Genomic DNA, 19719 nt, shown 5'->3' with positions numbered 1-19719 from the left:
GTGGCTACTTGTTCAAAGAAAACCAGAGAACTTGGAAATGTGTCTGAGTGAAACAAAAATGTATGTGAATGTAAATATTTTTAGTTCATTTTCATCATTAGCTTTTAGTATTATATAGCCTGCGCACATACCACAAGTATGCATGTTATCAATTAGGGACTCTTAAGTGACAGAGCAATAGAATGACGTGTTGCTTAGTAACATCTCAGATGAAAGATGACCAACAGTATCCGTTTAATCAGTCAAAATTACCTTGTTCCCTTTCTACAGCCAAATAACTTATATTGCTTAAGTGTAATGATCATCTGTTCGTAGCCCCATACTTTTTTTTATAACTAAATGGACTACAACGCACTTAAAGTCCCTCGGATATGACGCGTTTCCTCTTTAACAGTGAAGGGTTACAAATCCCCCCTCCCCTTCATGCATTGGTTGGGACGCGCGTTTTTTATCCCAGGCTCAGCCGGCTTCATACCGGAGACAAACCTTAAATCTTGCGACTCTGTTTCATTGGCCGAGCTGACGAAGTCCAGATGTCTTGAGATTAAGTACGTTTCCACACTAATGCAAAAACAACTTTTAATATTGTTATGTATTTACATTAAGCTGTTCTACCCATACAATTCCCATGACGTTGCTCTTCTTTCGTATATGAATATTTGGCGAACGCCGGGGTTCAAACGCGTCTACCTTCTATTTAGCCATTTGGAGATTTCCACAACGAGGTTTTTTCTCTCTAGAGAGACAGGAGTGTTGGTTATGTGCATCTGAAGGCTGGCTTCTTGCAATGAAACTGTAGAAGATTCGCAGGTATGATTGCGCATTTTACTGAATAATTTTCCTATTCATTCTTTGTCAATAGTCGTCGAAATTTGACCTCCTCTGGCCAGGCTTGAATATAAATTGTGCATGCAACTTAGGCATTGCATTACTGCAAGCAAGGCTACATCGAAGCTTGCCTGTCTGATGAATGGATCCAGCAAGGGAATGTTTGAAGAAAATTATTTAGTTTTTTTCTAATCCTAGTCGGGTGTCTGCTGGTTTTGTTTGTGTTGAAATTATGCATTTTCTTCCAATCTTTCATTCATTTATATTGTTTGGTACAGATAACTTGAACGACTTTTAAAATTACATTTCTTAGCCTGCGCAGAAAATTTGTGAAAGGTTGATACATTTGGTAGGCCATTAAATCACTTATTAGAGTTGTCTAGGTTATTGGCACAGTGTTAGATTGCGTTTGATGTGTGGGGCTGTGTTTTATTCTGCTATCGAGCAGTGTTGTAAGATTCCCGAATTGGGCATGTTGTAAAACAGGCTATTGGCATAGGTGCGTCTACCATTTGGCTACTATGTAATTCAGCGTTACAGTTGTACTTCTCACTTTTCTTATATAAATAGGCTGCATCAGGTGTAATCAGGCGGTTATTGCGTGCTGAATGGAGCTTGAGGTAACAACATTTAGCCGCCATTAGGCTAAACCCAAATGGTGTCCCACCGCTGTTCTGTACGACACTATAGGCACCTTGACAGTTTTCCTAAACTTTGTCAGAGATAAATATAATTATTTGACGCCTGGGTATGTACAGATTTGGGAAGTTTTTCTTCCTAGTCTAGTGGCCGACAAACTGTTACTGCTTTTGTGTATGGTTGTGGCATCAACTTTGTTGGTAAAAATGCATAAATATATCGTTTACAAACAGGTGCTCTGCTTGAAGGCAACCGTAAAACCTGTAAATATAAAGGCTAGTTTAGACTACTTGCGCTTTTAAAAGTCTGTCCGCTTCATATTTTCCATTAGCCTACTGTCGTTGCACGTGTTTCAATAATACAAAATATCCCTTGACAATTTGAGAAGACCATGATGCATGTTTTACCAATGCTGGAAAATGTGTTTTTTCTATTCGGAAGCTCTTGGTTCCGATCTCTGATACTAGCGTGATCCAACGATGCTGTGTTCACTTGCAGTACATGCGGGTGCCACACCCCTTGAATAGAGCAACCTATTAGAGAATCTTAGTGATTGTGGTTGTGCCAGTGCATATTTAAACTACATATCTATCAAATAAGCAAATAGTATATGCAAAACATTTCACCACACAGGCTATTGGTTAATTTACTGTACATATTCATCACTGTCATATGTGATGGACTGCACTGTTCTAGGTTAAACGATGTGTTCAGAGCTTGTTAAGAGGCTGACATGGTCATTCGAGACTGCGACAGGGATGCTTGACATGTTTGCTGTGCAAGTGAGGTTTTTTGGCAGTTTTATGAGCCAAAGTAAATCGTCCTGCGTAGTCCTTGGTGTGTCACAAAAGACACATGGCCTTATATGATGCACTCTGTGTATGTAAGTCCTTGGGGGAAGATGGAGTGCTCTGTTGTGACACCTTCCAGATTGGTTTGTTGCATCGGCTGACATTACTCGTATTTTGGGTCTGCCATCCTTTTTTGTTTATACTCCTCACACTTGTATTATTGGAGGGACATGTTTGGGCTGGGAGAATGGTCTCTCAATCTTTCTTTCAGAGTTGAGTGACAGATTATTAGGAATTATGAATACTCGGTGTGCAGCCTGCCCATCTAGTTCAGTCTCCATACTGACCAAAGATTGAACATGCATGAACCAAAAGCATTAAACAAAAGGTTTCTTTCTCTCGTATTTTGCAAATGCTGTGACCTTTGAAATGTGTGCATTCATCCAGTACATTATTAGCATGTCTAAGCTTCAATCTTTCCAAGCAGTGTGATTGACAAATATGCTCTGTTTCAATGGTTTACTTGTTTAATTATCAGTGTTGCCATCAGTGACATGAAAAGAGGCAGTATTTATAATCACAAATGAGCCTTTTATGAAACTACTTTTAGTGAGAAGAGAACTGTCTTTTAGGTGTCCATGAATGCAATTTATATAGTTAAGTATACAACCTATTTTTGGGTACCCAAGTTAACAGAATGAGTATATAGCCTAGTGGGGTGTATGACAACTTTTTACATTTAGTCATTTAGCAGACGCTCTTATCCAGAGCGACTTACAGTAAGTACAGGGACATTCCCCCCGAGGCAAGTAGGGTGAAATGCTCAGCCATCCGACTCCCTTTTAGGCATGCTCTTTTCTATGATAATATAGCATAATATAGGTTGTGTGCTGATTCTATCCTAATGACTGTCCGTGTATTGAGTTGATTGACATGTAGTTTGGTTCAAGGCTTGTGGTTAGTATTGCACATCAAACTACCACAGGCCCACTGTACAATGTGTCACAGGGAAGACAAGAGAAACGCCGATTTTCGGCCGTGTGTTTATGGCACTTAAAGACCTCTCATGCTAGCAGCATCTAGTCCTGGAGGAGTTAATCACCAGGGCTCTGCTAATGTATCGATCCCATCTGTATTCTGCTCTGAGTGAGGCCTCTGCTGTCATCACAGACCAGGGAGAGGAAGTAATGAGCGGTCAAGGCTGCTGACCCGGTCGGCGGCGTAATCACAGGATGTGCCATATAAACGTTTTAGACCAAGGGAGGGGAGTGGACGCTCAGTTCCTAGCCCAGTTAGGTGGCTCTGTCCAGGGATGGAAAGTGGTGGATTCACTCAGGCTAAAGGGGTTCGAGATGAGACCTTGAAGGGACGGGGAACACGATGCAGTTGGTGCCTTGGTAGATGAGGATGTGTGAAGGTGAAGAATGAGTTGATGTTTGGAGCCATTTTAAGTGATGGCAGTAGTGGTGTATCTTAAGAATGAATCACCATTGTAGGTGGCGCTTCACATGAGTCACAGCAGTTACTTGTAATGCAGCAAATGCACCTTTCAGGGCTAGTGTTGAAAGATGTTAAACACATGCAGTCCTTTAGGAGCCGTTCTACAGTATGTGTAGTACTGTAGGTCTGAGTCTGTATGAGGGCAGACTCAGACCTACCTGGCTGTCATAGAGCACGTTAACAAGAATTGAATTTCTGAATTTCACACTCCATTGTGACCCAGTCTTGGCATGAGGAACCTTGAACAGAAGAGTCAAATCACAAGATTCCAGGACTGTGGCTGGTCTCCTTTGAAGTTCAAAGCTGTCGTCGTGCCTGCTTGTGCTTAACCCTTAGTTTGGACCAAGACAGAGAGAAGGAGACCCAGACCCAGTTTTCTTCTGTCCCACCCACATTCTCATATGAGCAGTTAAAATTAGCAGCAGGCAACACGCGGCATTCAGAGTCACAGCCGTAGCCATCCCAAGAAGCTGCCAACAGCAACTGATGAAATACTACAGTATACTATACGTCCGACAGACATGCACAATCAAGATGCTAATGTAAACTTGTAGTTTAAATGGAAAGTAAGTGAATATACTGTCTACCCCACCAACCTTTAACTTGCATACAGGACTTTGTCATTTGCATAGCAAATCAACATATTGATTGAAATTGATGCCTTCCCTATGTCCAGATCTTCTGTTCTGAAAAAGTCTGCCATTTGAAAAGATGCCCTTTGACGAGCATTAAACGGTTTGCCTGACCTGAAGCATTATCTTGCTACAGGCCTGTAATCAAAAGTCTAATCTTGAATTGGTCAACTATATTCCAGACAATTGTTCAGATATTAAACAGGAAAGCGTATATGGTATTGGTTTTTAAATCTTCTTTCAGTAGTCTCTGAGTTCCAAATATATTTGAAAACATGCAACCCCACCATCTAGAGTTAAAGTCCAAGTGTTTGCGCCATTCAGTATTTAGGTCTTGATAGGACAGTGTCTGTTTTTCTCTTTCAGACAGATAAAATGACTTGAATTACTTTTAGACCTAGTTCTCGATTGACCAGTTTCCAAGTATCTTCTAGGAACTGATGTAAGAAAGCACTTTGGCTATAAATATTTCAAGTGTGTCAGAATAAGCTAATTACTTGCACTGCGTGTTGTTTAGAAAGCTATAGTTCTGTTTTCTTGTTAGACTAGAATCCAAAAATATTTTCAATTTGATTGGTTTATGTTGACTGCCCTTTTTCATCTATTAGATCCCTCTAAACATTAGAAAGCAATGTGCATGATACTGACCCTGATTAAATCATCAGACAGGCTTGTCTTTTGACATACTGCTGGACTGTTTTATGGTTTTATTCAAGGGAAAGAGCTCACCACAATACTTTAGAAGGTCTTGCCTAATATACTTGTTGTAATATTAGCCCATTGAAAATGTTTATATGGCAAAATCAGACATAGGATATGATACCTTCCCATCAAACTGTATCCCTAAGATGGTTCAATGGCCTCTGGGCCAAATCCAGATTGACACAGTACACCCCCCCCCCCCCCCCCTCTCTTAATTTTAGGGGTTCGGCCCAGGCCAACTGAACTGTCATCTCATCCCAGCTGAAAGAGGATCTGCCCAGCAATGTGTTTGAGGTTGCAGCTGAGCACCTTTGCTATTGCTGGACTGTGGCTCTGGCAGAATGCCCTGTTGGCATGGTTCGCTCCTTAGACTCATGCCGCTTAGTCACCGGGACAAAAATGACTGTAATCAGGTGCCTACCACTTGTACGTGACCACCACATTGCGATCGCAGTGCGGACCTGTGCGACACGTGTGAAGCCACACTGTGGGCTGTGGACCATACGACCTGACTCTTCTGATGTCCTTTTGTCATTTCCTTTTGACCCTATGACCTTTTTTTTTGCCTTGTGCACGATGTATGTCTGACTAGCGAACCCCTCCCAGTTTGTGTCAAACGGGGTTTGTGTCGGGTTGACTTTTATTATGAACAGTTTCCTGATGGCCCAGAACAGAGCCCTGCTCAACATGTTATTTGTTGGTGCAATTTCAACATTCATAACACTCATCAAGGATTATTTCTGACACTTGAATAGTAACCACACTGGAAATAACCTCCTGTGTTGGAGTTCCCCTGGAAGTGTAGTATGTATTGTTGAGTTCACAAGCATTTAAGTGTTGGAAATGTGTTCCTCCCTTCTGCTCCGCCTTTTCCCCAGTCTTGCTTTAGGAGGTTCTATTCTTGGTTTTCCCATAAGGATAGATTGTTTCAGCAAATGTTGAGCTGCTAGCTTGGTTGAGGCTTAGTGTTTCAGTGCTAACCCTATCCCATCACAGGTGTTCAAATGTTTCCAACCTCAGGGGTTGGCGATGTTAAGACAGCTGAGATTGGAAGTTCACACTTTCTTAAGGCTTTGGAGGAGAGTTCAGTGGGCTAGGCTACAGTTTGTGTAAGGTGTCTGTAGGTCTAGAATGACATTTAAATCGGTTGTTATTGTTTCTCAAAGCTGACTGGCACATTTCCCCAGTTTTAAGTCACACTTATGAAAAGTTATCCTGGCTTGAGCACCTGCACAAGACTTCGGAAATGTCAAATTATTCTAATGGTTGAGGCTCTGACTTGGGTGAGCCAGGACACTGGTATTTGATCCCTGCTGGATACACACAGCCTCTTAACCAGTGTTTGATGGTCTGTACAGACTACGATGGAGGAATTTGCACTTTGCAGAAGGGTGTCAATGTTTGCTCGAAGTCTATATGGACCTGCAGGCATAAAGTTAACAAAGCACCGAGGCATGTAGTTGTTTCTGTGACCATTATCCATCATGGGTACAGGAACCTTCATGTACCTTAGTTGGTTTTAAAAGGACCTACACTGTAACCGGTCTGGCTGTATAATCAAATCACGATGCCCATTGTTTTCTATTTGTTATTAATTAAGGGACTTCTGTAGCACAATGGTCTTGTTATATTTTAAACAGGACTTGTGACTGTAAAGCAGGCTGTTCTGTTTGACCGTAACAGTCTCAGGCCCCATAATGGGCTCATGCATTTTAAGCACACTGTGGGAAGATCGTTTTTCTTGATGACCCTATATGAAAATTGTTTTCTATGTTCTAATGTAACCCATGTCCTTTCCAGCCCAGTCAAACATGGCCAACTTGACTGTGCACCATCTAGTCAATGCACTCTACCACAAATAGCTCTTTAAGTGCCTATTAATGTACCACCGTTACACAATCACAGTGCCAATGCCTCTTATGCCTTTGGCCCAAACCTCCATGACTCAAAAAAAATAAAGTAGCTATATGACATTCCTTGCATGAGCATTTCTGATGTCGCCCGTGTGCTCTTTCAATAGGGCTATATAAGGGAATCCATTCTTTGTTTATTAGCGAAGGAAGAGTGAATGGGAGTGCAGCCAGGCCTCCCAGCTTTGAAAATGGGGACAGAAAGAGGCTAGGCGAAAGAGTCCTCAGACCCTCTGTGCTCTGCTTTAGCTCTCCTGGCTAAAACAGTTTTCTTAAAGACCGCGTCATGAGTGTGGCAGCTGGATTGCATTACATGGGGACAGCTCAACGTTAATCAAATGGATGGAAATAGTCTTTTATTTGTGTGGCATGCTAGGGGCCAGTGGTCGCTAACGCAACTAAGTAGATATAACGGCTAACGTTAAACTCCAGTGGGCCTGTTGCTGCTGTCATTGGCCACAATAATGGTGGAAGATGATGAAAGGATATTGAAGTATTCAGGGGTAGGTCAACAGCTCGCAATGTCACCTGGATCTTAAAAGGGTATGCATTCAAGAGAGCCCGTTTTAATGAGGTGTTCTATGTTAAGAACCTTGTGGTTTGCCTCTTGTTTTTCATTGACTAGTATAAAATGACATAAAGGCCCACGTAGGCTACCTATGGACATTTCAGTTGCACTGCCTTACCAGTTTCTCTTAATGGAAATAATGTTAGGTCGAATAATAATGTTCCTTGCAAAATCCGTCATCATAAACAGTATAGGATTTTTATTGTTTCTGAGGAGATTAAATCATATGATTAAATCATATTTCATGTTTAGTACTTGTGAATAGTATAGCCTAAGTGGCCCTCTGGTTCATTACTAATACACTTGTCTCAAATGGAAGGTGGCAGGAAGCTCATTTTTCATTGGAATAGCTGGTTTGCGATGGGGTTAATGGTGTCCAAGGAAACTAAACCAGTTGACTGTGGAAAATACAGTCATTAACAAGGCTTATGTTTATTGAAAGGTCTGTGAATGCCCAGTTGGGTGAAGGCTCAAATTTGCACAAGTTATATAGGTAAGGACTACACTAACATCCGTGTTGGCTGTGTTGTCTGATTCTCACAGTGCTGTGTATTGGGTACCCTGATAAAATGCAATTTTGTAAATATCAGAAGTGGGGTATTTAGTAAATGACCAAAGATCAGAACTGGACTCTTACCCCTTACTCTACAGTTTGGCTGTGGCTCTGCTGACTACATAGTTAGTGTCTTCTGTAAAAGACTAATGAAAAGCTTGTGATTTTTATGCTTCAAGGGTTTACTAATTTTCCTTGGCCCTGGCTTTCAAATGGCCTAATCACTTCTGGACCCAGTTTGAATTTAATTGTGATAATCCAATGTCTGTATTTCTGCTTTTCCTGATTGAAATGTGATTGTTCTATAAACTTTTAATCTCTATTTCTGTGCACTTTTTTCCTGTTTGATATTTCTGAAGAGCTTTTGTTCTCTGGTTGCTGAGACAAACAGTGCATTGTTGCTCCCCTCTCTTAAGATGGTCTCAGGCATTTGTCTCTTGGACTGAGGAATAAAGCTAGCCTTGTCCTGTCTTGGGTTGCTAGTCCTCTCCAGTGCTGTACACACCCTCAGGGCAGACTCAGGGGAGCTTCCCCCTTTTTAACGTGATAAATAGTGTCTCTGTCTCACTGGAGCTGCACAGAATTTATTTTCCTTATACTGTGAAGCTTAGACAATCTCCAATTAGCCAGGCCGGGGATCTGACTGTTGCACTGTATCGACATAGAAACCTGGTGCTGGTAGCCTGTTTGGCATTGTTCTGCTGGGCAGCCTGGGCCAGTCTTTGAAGAATGAGCAACATTGGGCGCTCCCAAGTCCTGATTCTATTGCCTGTTTCAGGTGGTGAGCTTGCATTGGCCTCAATTGGCCCACATTCCCTGAGGTTAACAACAACAGATTCTCTAATGGGATGGCTGCTCGCAGTACTGCCAAGCCTTTCACTCACCCCTAGTGTGGGAATTCAGGTAAATTGCCATAAGTGTATCATGTACTACTCTGGGCAATCCTATCACTGCTCTTCACTGGCTATTACATTAACACGTTTACATTATTTGAAGCTCCTCCTTGCCAATCAATGTAGCCAAGTGTATTCACAATACAATTGATATGCCACGAAGAACAGAATATCAGCCAGTAAACTGGGTGAATGGGATTATAAGAATAGTTCATCCCCTCAGAGACATCTCTACTGTTGTCCGTTCATGATTTTGGTAATTCCAGTATTATCCGCCATGCATTTACTCTTTACAGTGTTTTGTCAAGAGTACGCACTGCTCCCTCTCCCCCCTTGCCCTTCCCCGCGCCTCGCGCTCTCCTTCTGGTGTGAAGGTGGTATTCCTGCTGAAAGATAAACCCTGTTGGAATCAGCCCTCGTCTGCTGACTTAGCGGGAAACGGTACCACCCGTCTCTCTCCCTCTCTCCCTCGTCCTCTCTCTGGCTCACTTGGTAGGCTCTCTTCCTCCTCAGCCCCACGGCTAGCGTGTCAACACCTCAGCTGCAGCACCGTCACAAGGAAGGAATGACACAGGTTGCTTTGGCAGACCATAAATCATCTCACATCTGGTAAATGGATGGATGGGGGTGGCAGAAGCCGGGCAGAATGTTCGCACCGCATCCATGACATTTACGCATCATCACCACCTTGTCTGACCATCCTTAAAATGCGGTCCTCTCCCTGGCTGGCTGGCTACAAGCATGTCACCCCATGTTCTGCAAATGTAAGAATTGGCTTAACAAGAGTAGATAACAGATATGTTGTTCTTCCTGTGGTCTCAGTGTTGACCACCTTCTATGACCCTCTGTAAACATCAGACAGGAATCTGTGCTGACTGTGCCTATTGACCTCCGGTAGCCTATATGGTTATTTTATTGCACTGCATGGGGGAAAATGACATTTCATATCACGTGTATGAAATCAAGCACCTTTCCTCTTGTGTTTTCGTGTGCACACTGCAGCCCGATTCCCTAACCGCTCAGCGATCTGACCCTCATTAATCCAGTCAAGAACACGTTCAGAACTCAGTGGCTAGAGTCGTTCCTACCCTACAATATTTTCAGATTCCAATCTCAAACCAGGTTGCCACTCCTGAGACATGGACTTTGGTTGATGTGGAATTCTGTGAGCATATGTCACCTCACAATATAAATGGACATAGCACAGAGGAGAGCTAAACCCAGATCAAAGTTTGTCAGATCTCTTCGCACAATCCAAGTGCTTTAAAGCAGCCATCTGTTCTGAAGATCCAGTTCTTCCAGTGATCCAGTGTTTGTGCAATATCGCAAGTCCCAACAGAGTATATCATGACGTTCCCGTTTAAATTCCAATAATTGTAGAATCTCCATCCCAGTTAGGTTAGTGTAAATTTGACCTAATCCCACCTCCACACCCAGCCGCTCGCAAGGAGCGAATAAATAGACCTCCGCGAATTTAATCGCTGCCAGTGGATCCGATAATGAGAAATTGCTTTTATGATGTGCAGAAGTGACTAGATGATGTGGAGATTGTATCACGGGCACTGCACTGGCACTGCATTATGAATTATTTCAGAAATCTGTCAGCAACATTTTACTCATCGGTTGCATCATGGGCAATGTGCCCATTTTAGGTGTATGTCATGACATCTTACTCACCGACTGCATCACGGGCACTGTGTGCCCTAGTCATTTTAATTGGTGATACTTGTGGTATTTTGTAAGCTGTCCTGTTTCAAGTGAAACGGTCCCATAGCTTTATAAACCAGCTTAAGCTGTCAGTTTTTTTGGGGGGGGGGGAGGGGGAAATGGGTTGCGATGTAACATATCACACTGCAACAGGATGTGTGAGGATTGTGCGTGTGCAGTATGTCTGTGTGTTCTATTACCATCTTGTCTGTGTACCACAAAATAGGGCAGTGTATTTAATGTCTCTGAATGAGAGTGGGAAAGGCTGCTGCCTGCTCCACACAATAGGACTGACATCCAAGGGACCTAGCCTCTGCGAAGCAGACAGCATTGAACCAAGCTGCTCGCAGCTATATTGTTCTTCCACAATGGTCAGGCACAGCCCTCTGAGCCAGCTTGTCATGTTGTTCTCTTCTTTCAATGTCCTTGTGCCTCTCCCTAGTGCCAAAGGCCTATTTGTTTCCTGCAGGTCAGTTTACCTGCCTTTAGGCAAGGTAATCTCCAGTCTCCCACAGGTTACAGAGACGGCAAGTCTGTTTTATTTTCCAGTTATTATTATGCAGCCTTGTATTCCATATACCTTGATTTGTAATTTGTTCTGGATGTCACAGCGGTAGGACGAGACAGCAGGCATTCAATGCCTGCATGCAGATATCCACTCAGCTAGAGGATTAAAGATCTCTCCGATCTCCACAGCTGATTTGTAATAAAGATTAGAGGGATTGCTCGTGAGGGTGTTTTCTGACACCAGGCCTTCTCTGGGGGTGGGGGATGTAACACGCAGAGCTAAACAAGGCTGGCCTAGGCTAGGATCACCAGCCAAACACCTACAGACAGATTCTAATATTTTTAAACAAATTGTTACATGTAAATATATTTGTATTCTGGTCAGTAAATCCCCATAGCGTGGCTCATACAATTTGTTGACTAGCCTAGTTTAAATTTTCAGTTGGGGCTAAGGGGGAAGAGATGGTTCTGCTCGTTCGAGACAAGCTCAAGACAGTTGAATGTTTTAAGCAGATTGGGTTGTCTCCCATTGGTTGGAACATGGGTATGTTATCTATTGGACATGGCAATGCCATCTAGTAAGCAAGTGGAATTCCATAGTTTTGACCAGGGTTTCACTCAAGCTGCTTTGCTATGTCATTAATGCCGGGCAGCTGGCATCTCCACCACCAAGGTCCCTAAGCGCCAGACTGAGTTTCCTCCGTCCTGAATACCCTAAGCCTCATGGGAGGCCCCTACCGCTTTGACGGATGGAACGGAGCAAGAGAATGAGAGAGGGCTGTAAGGGGGAAACAGTGCCCTGCTCTACCCTTACCAAGATGGCTGAGTGCCATCAGGAGCGAGCCTGGACCGTAGTGTCATTTAAGACCGGTCTGCCGCATGCCAGCCATACCTGCAGTGACAGCGACAGTTTAGCCCAGACCTTCTCTCTGGCCTCCAGATTTCTCTCTTTTCTCTGAAGACCGCCTGTCCAGCCCAGCCACAGTCATGCGGTCCAGATAACTCTCGGACGCACTTTCAAATGGCAGCGTCCTAATGAGTCACCTTATTATATCCCAATTTTAATTCTCAATGTGTGTGGACCCTATGCAAAATAAGTTCTCGATTTCTTGATATCATTTAGGTGAACTGTCATCGAATAGGGAATTGAAATCTTTCACAAATAATAAAGTATTTGCACTTAGCAGAATGAGTGTGTCCTGCTGCCTGATTCAACGGACTGATGTCCCCTAATCCTCTCCTTTCTTTGAACTGGGTTTACACGCCTGTTCCTCAGGTGCCGCTTCAGTCTCCCTTCTGATGGCTTTGTTGATGACAGCCGTGCAGAGGCACTCAATAAACCCTGTCAGGTTTGCCTCTCTCCTGTATATGGTTGTCAGGCTACCTGACAGCACAAGGAAACACAGCCATGTCACCTCTGCATCTGTGGAAAACAGTTCTTGAGTGGGAGTACAAACGTGCATGCTCATATGCACTCAGGGCACAGGTTTAATGTAAACCACGAATGTAAACACAGTTGCTGTTCCTCCTCCTAGACCCCAGTTTGACGGATGTGCTTGATTCCATTCATGGCATTGGGAGAAGGGCTGAGGGCCTGGCTAATTGAATTACTGGCTATGCCCCTCCTTACTGGGAGAGTAGGCCTAATCATTTAGAATCTTGCTTGTCTCTAGAGGGGGGGAGGGATGGCTGCCTTGTATAGCAGTGAGACTAGAGACGGGCCTGCATGTCGTCTGTGTGTGTGGTGTTTGATTTCCAGCGATTGGCCATAGCCAGGATTAAATGCTGTCTCTACACAGGGCTCCTGACCTCCTGACCCTCTCACCTCTGACGGGGAGGGCGAGCAACAGCTGCACCGCAGATGTCTTGAACCCTCGCTAAAAAAAACACAATGAAAGAAGAGCTGACTGCAAGAGAAAGGGAGCAACTCAATAGGCGTTTACTCATGCTGTAGGCATCCGAGTACTCTTAGTTCACCTTTTGGCACAAGGGTCGCTTTCTTGAAGAAGAGTTGATACCCTAATGTGATGAGATCACAGTCTGTCTTTCTTGTCCATCTCTTGAACAAATGAATCAAGAAAAACTACTGGACTGCTTAAACATCAGTGTATCGTAATTTTTAATCAACATTTCCTTGTTATGTCCTCTCTTGATGGAGGTTGTTGATGGACATGTGTCCCTGCTCAGATGTACAGTGTTGATGAATAAGAAGGCCTGTTTTGTGTTACTTTCTTCTGTATCTACAGTGCAACAGTCTGTATCTATAACTGTGATCATGGGATTATTTGAATTTGACGGGTTTCACAGGGTTGTAGGACTGATCCAGCCTTGTATCTGATTTGGGCCTTCCTGCCATAGTAAATTCCTTGTTTGTGCAAACTTACTTGGCAAATGAAGCTGATTCTGAACTTACTACATGTTGTATCAATGTGTCTTGACAATAACAGTTAGTATTGGATCACATTAGGAAGATTTAAGTGCCATAGCTGTTACATACCTTTTACAAAAGTTGTCGTTTTAAGAAATTTAGACAGTATGATTTGGAGACTAGATCAGTGTGTGATTCCTTATCTGCTTGATTATCTCAGTGGAGAGAACACTCAGAACAGGAGTGCTTTCAGGATGTTGGTCTCAGTGGGATTCTTTGTTCATCGAACGCTTGTTCCGTACCCCTATTGAAGAGACGGCAGTTTGTGTCCGTGGAGAGTGTAAGAAGCTGTTCTCAGCAGTGAAGCCCCATAGACCCTGGCCAGCAGGCGGTGGTCGATATGCCCCTGCTCAAATAGGAGTTGGAAAAGGCTTTTGTCTTTTACAGTACTTATTCCTCTTATACCAAATTGTTTCTGACGCTGTTTCGGAATCAAAATGCAGAATGGGTACCGTGTTTCTCATATCATTCTTTTTAGGCCTGGTGGTACACTGAAAAAAGCCTAAACTGACAAGGCGCTTGATGGCTCAGCATGTGGCATTCAAATATTTGTCCATTTGGTATGGGTGCAAATCAGTTACATTTAATTTGAAAAAGCATTGAATACTTAATATTGAAATTTAAACACCACCGAATGTTGGAATTTCAATATTAAGTATTCAATGCCTTCATTCAAAACATTGTCACTGATTTGCTTCCATAGTTCGGTATATTCAAGAGCTAAAACAAAGTGATCCCAAGTAGAGGGTGACTTAAACTACATTCATTGCTTAAAATAAGCTGTATAACCTACAACCTTTGAGAAACATTTGTGCATCATGAAGACAAATTTCACCATGACGTGGAAATGTTGCCACAGTAGGCGATGAATCAGATTTCACGTTGGCTTGATGGCCGCCAAACCGGCACAATTTATAGGAAAAACACTGATGTTCACCACAGCACAGTGCAAGGCAAGTGGGCATAAAGAATCTTCATGTCGTCACTTCATTTACTGAACCCACATCCAAAGGACCCACTTAGCTAATTGCATAGCTGGTGCTTCAGTGATCCATGGGAGGGTTGCAGAAGACACCACACAATTAGCGGGCCTCTGTCAGTGAGGTATCAAAGCGGATCTGGGATGTTCCAAATGATTTAGTGACACTAACCTGACCACACATTTTAAGCGAGGATGATGATGGTGTTTCGTTCATTTTCAATGAATACATGTGATGAATACAAAGCTGCCTGCACATTCAAATAATGTCTTTTAGAGAGCTTTGACTAAATAAACCTGCTTTTGTAAGGAGACACAATGTCACAAGGCCTGCACCATTCAATAGAAGTTTGTCCACAAAACTGTGCTGCAGCAAGGCAGGTTTACAGTGTTTTATGTCACTGTGTTTTCCTATCATTAGAAGCTCAGGCTAGTCTTGTGCCAACAAACAAAGCCAGGTTCAGGACTTCTGCTGATTCCAAGAGAATAACATGATTGGATTGTCCTTTGTTGTTTCCAATGCTACAGTACCCCCAAGATTAAAACAGCAGTAGAGTAGATTGTTATGGTAGAGCTGAACAACCAATCTTAATGCAATATCAGTGTATCATACAGCCTATGTTGATTAGGGAATCCTGCACCCACCACAAATGGATGGGTTCCAGAACCTAAATGCATTGAGGCTGGAATGTGGCACCTATATTTAAGTTCCAATACATCATGAGGAGTGTCTTCTCTGTTGAGTATGTAGAGATACTGCAGCATGAGTATGCCAAACACCAAAACACCGTCTTACTACATAAAGCCATTTGGAACGACTTAAGATAAATCGGAATTTTGTATAACACCCAGCATAGGGCCACTCCCATTGTTTGGGCAGCTGCTAAAAAGAATATGATTGGATTAGTGTTTTGTCATAAAGGGGGTTGTTTAATCATGAACTAGGTGAGGTGACTTAATTGACCTCTGCTGTTTCTCTCACACCCTCTTAATCAAGAGGGAGGATTAAGAGAATATTATTTTGTGGGGGAGATGCCACAGAGTGCAGCTTTATTAAAACCACATTTTTAGCTTGCGTTGGTACGTTTCTATGGCACCACATTGTCTGAGTGGTCCTACCATGTTCACTTTGTATGGAGAAAGAGTGGAAAATGTGATGGATTGAACAATGGAGTCTCATATGGTGTATGCCACTCCTTCAGATTACTGGTGGTGTACGCCACTCCTTCAGATTACTGGTGGTGTACGCCACTCCTTCAGATTACTGGTGGTGTATGCCACTCCTTCAGATTACTGGTGGTGTACGCCACTCCTTCAGATTACTGGTGGTGTACGCCACTCCTTCAGATTACTGGTGGTGTACGCCACTCCTTCAGATTACTGGTGGTGTATGCCACTATTTAAGATTACTGGTGGTGTACGCCACTCCTTCAGATTACTGGTGGTGTATGCCACTCCTTCAGATTACTGGTGGTGTACGCCACTCCTTCAGATTACTGGTGGTGTATGCCACTCCAGATTACTGGTGGTGTATGCCACTCCTTCAGATTACTGGTGGTGTATGCCACTCCTTCAGATTACTGTTGGTGTACGCCACTACTTCAGATTACTGGTGGTGTACGCCACTACTTCAGATTACTGGTGGCGATATGCCCCTGTGCCCCACCTCTGGAGACCCCAGGGGATGAAATGCCATTCCCAAGTATTAGCAGCTATATAGTCTATGATAGATAGTCTATGGAGCCTACTAAAGCTGCAAGGCTTTAGTATTTTTCCCCAATGCAGTTCTTTGGGGGCTTAGAAAACCGAAGTACAAGAATGCAGATGCCTCTTTTATGTGGCTCATGATAAGGTTTCTCCTTCGGCGTGCTTTGTTAGTCTTGTGTTGCTGCTCAAATGTATTTTTTGCTTTAGGCTAGTAAAAAAATAAGCTCGGTTCATCACTTAATTTTTGCTCTTTTTCAGGAATTCCTGTGTAGTATTAAGAGCACTTCCTGGAGTTCCTGTTTGAGGTTACCTGAATTTCTTCTGGTTCTTTGTAATATGCGCAGTCAGTTGGTGAAGCTTGTGATGCAGGCAAACACCATACATCCATTGTTGCAAATATGTCCTCACCCTCGCTGTGTTGTCACATGCACAGGTTTTATTTTTACAATAAGGCTGTTGGAGAAAAGTTCAATCATTTGTTTTTATCTCTTCACTTTTACACTGTCTCAGTGGAATTTGAGAATGTAAAATTAGAGTATATCAGTTACCTGCAGTCTGAAATCTGAGGCCTATACCTCCTTGCTGCCAATACAGTGGGACTCAACCGCACAGTGTTTTGAAGTTGTTGGTGCTAGCTAGTGAGCTAAAAGCTGAGCTGTGGCCCAGAAGTTATGTGTAAGCAGGGGATCAAATTCCTGACAGATATTCATTACTCCCAATTAGACAGATTGACCTGTGTTAGCTTTCACCTGAATGGACCAGTTTGACGCAAGACGGAGGGGTCAAAGTTGCATCGAGTTACATTGTTTGGTAGTTTTGCCTGGCAAAAGCTGTCTGCATAGGTTTAGGGAAATGAGCAGAATCTTATTTTCCTATGTCTCATTTGTCTTAAAATGACATGCCACTGAAAGTGTGTTAACTTACAATAGATACACCCTGTTGGATGGAGCATTTTTACTATTTTTATAAGTGGTGTATCAAGGTAAGGGGAAAAGTGAGGGAGCGCTTGTGTCCCAATGATTTTTCACAGTGATGTTCCAAACTTCCACCTTGTGTGCCTTTCAGTCATCCTCGATCAGTCACAGGTCTGCTTCTGAAGGGCTCTGCAGCTGGTTCCATTAGCTCTTGCTCAGACAAAATACCCAATTTCTCCCCATGTGAGGCTTGGCACCTGTGATTTGAAATTTGCTGTCACAATGATCCTGTAGAAATATGAGGTCCTTGGAAAGCCGTTAGGTGTTAAGAGACGCTAAGAAAAACATCAAAAAAACTGTTAAACATATTGTTATCATGCTGTTGCCACACTAAAGTCACTGCCTCGTAATCCTAGCTCAGTTTCTAATTAATTGGTATGTCAAAAATACTTTTGCCTCAGGTATATCTTAATTGTGACACACTGACTATTTAAGTGTGATGTATGGTGTCCTGGAAATATTAGAACCTATAAATACCCATTTTCCGGTAGAACAGGATCTCTGTAGAATAACAATGCTCTAATTTGCTGAAGCCGTCGCCATGCATATGGGACAGACTTATCTGTCATGTACTGTGTTGTAGACTGTTTAGTCTACACCTTTAAATATTGAATATGTCTGAGGGAATCTCATGTGTGTCTCTCTCTGCTCTCTTTTTTCAGTTGCAATTATCTGCAGACATCTGACAGAGGCTGCATTATCGTCAGCATTAAGGTAAGACTAAATGTCAGAGATTGGACAGCAAAGTGTTATCAATCCCTTCCCAAACGCCCCACAATCTACTTAGCAAGTGGATTCTCTCACATGGTTGTTTTGGTTTTTTTGTCATTAATTGGGGAGAAGCCATCCAAATGTGTTTTTACTCATTTTTAACTCCCAAGTTGCCTCAATCCAGTGAATGTGCTCGCAGTCAGGGGCCCACAACCAGTGTCACGTTTACATAGTCAAGAGTTGCCACGGCAGGGAATCAAGCCAAACATTGGTTGCTGGGGAGACGTGTGGAAGTGGAGCATGAAATAGTGAGGCTGGAAAGAGTTAAGACACAGGCAGACATGCAGGGAGGTAGGCAGGCACCATCCTTATTCTACTCAGGTTCACCTCACTGCTTCTAAATAAGGCAAGAGACAACATTGGAGCATCTCTTTAGCTGTATTTCCATCTTCTTGCTCCGTTTTCTGGAGATCGCTGCTTGTTTGGTCTCCTTTTTTTCTGTCTTCATTGTATTCAGTGCACTCCAGTGCCCAGCTCATATTCTCTAATCTCTTATCTCTCTTTCTTTTCCTCTCTATCTGTCCTCGCTCGCTCTCTCTCGCTCTCTTGCTCTCTCTCCCTTGCTCTCTCCTGCTCTCGCTCCCTCTCTCTCTCCTACTCTCTGTATATTGCTCCTCCTCTGCCTGCTCGTTCCCACACATTCTCACTCACACAGCCCATCATGCTCTCCATTGGTGCCGAGTGGTGCTGGCGCTGTGGCTGCAGAGAGCTTCTCTCTCATGTGTGAGATATCCTGTCTGTACTGGGGAGCTGCAGTAATTGAACCAACAGCTTCCTGTCCAGATGCCCCATACAGTACAGAGGAGTGTGTAATTGCTGGTGTTGTGTGTGTGTGTGCGCGCGTCTGTTGTGTAGTATGTGTGGTGTTTGTGTGTCATGTGCAGTGTGTGTTGTCTGTTGTGTTACATGCACCTGCGGTTCTGTGTGGTATTTTTATGCTGACACAGAGCAATTAACCATGATTGCATGGTGCCCAGCACTTCATCGTTTTACCACTTCTGGAAAACTTTAAGGTACTGTGAGTTTTACTGAGATGAATGAACTTTTTTTTGTAGTTCCCATTGTAAACCAGATACTCTGCCGTGTTTTGACACCTGTACGTATCCTTAAACATAATACGGTGCAAACTGAAGAGAATCTGCTGCATACATGAATCTGTACTTTGACCTTCTGTGGACATCTAATAGAATCTAATCTCTTATGTCAGCTGTGAGGGTGCTTAGCCAAGTAGTCAGACAGGGATGGGAAACTAGGGTATATGGTTGACACTTGTTTGCCCAATGAAGTGTGTCCTATTGGTGCTTTTAATACCAATGGCCAGTTTTTAACTGGCCTTTTGTTCTTCCAACAAAATGTCTTATGTCCTGTTATTTCCACCATATTTATGATTGATTGGTTCGGCCTGGACTTTCCACACATTTCCCTCTGATTGAAGCATAATTATAATGATAAATCATGTGCTGGAATAAAAACACCAGTATAGTTTTAGAAAAGCAATTATATGCCATTTTTACATTAAGAAAACATGACCTACTCCCATCAGTTGCCTTCATTTTTAGACTCTTTGAAATAGTGGATTATTTATCACAGAGGACATTTCTAGTGGGGAAAAAAAGAGGAAGGTAAATAA

The 19719-nt window shown here is 43.0% G+C and overlaps 1 protein-coding gene across 1 annotated transcript in view; it reads left to right on the top strand.

Annotated features, from left to right (window-relative positions):
• The first annotated feature begins 714 nt into the window (after window positions 1–714).
• LOC146246703 (talin-2) overlaps window positions 715–19719 on the top strand; it is a 65756-nt gene continuing 46751 nt past the window's right edge. The window contains exons 1-2 of the mRNA XM_084681879.1: window positions 715–810; window positions 17981–18032. The gene's annotated coding sequence lies outside the window, so the exon portion shown is untranslated. The remainder of the gene's footprint in view (window positions 811–17980; window positions 18033–19719) is intronic.

This window comes from Hypomesus nipponensis, chromosome 19 (genome assembly GCF_054491055.1).
Source record: "Hypomesus nipponensis isolate SF chromosome 19, ASM5449105v1, whole genome shotgun sequence".
NCBI lineage: Eukaryota > Metazoa > Chordata > Actinopteri > Osmeriformes > Osmeridae > Hypomesus > Hypomesus nipponensis.
This window is presented reverse-complemented; position numbering and strand designations above follow the sequence as displayed.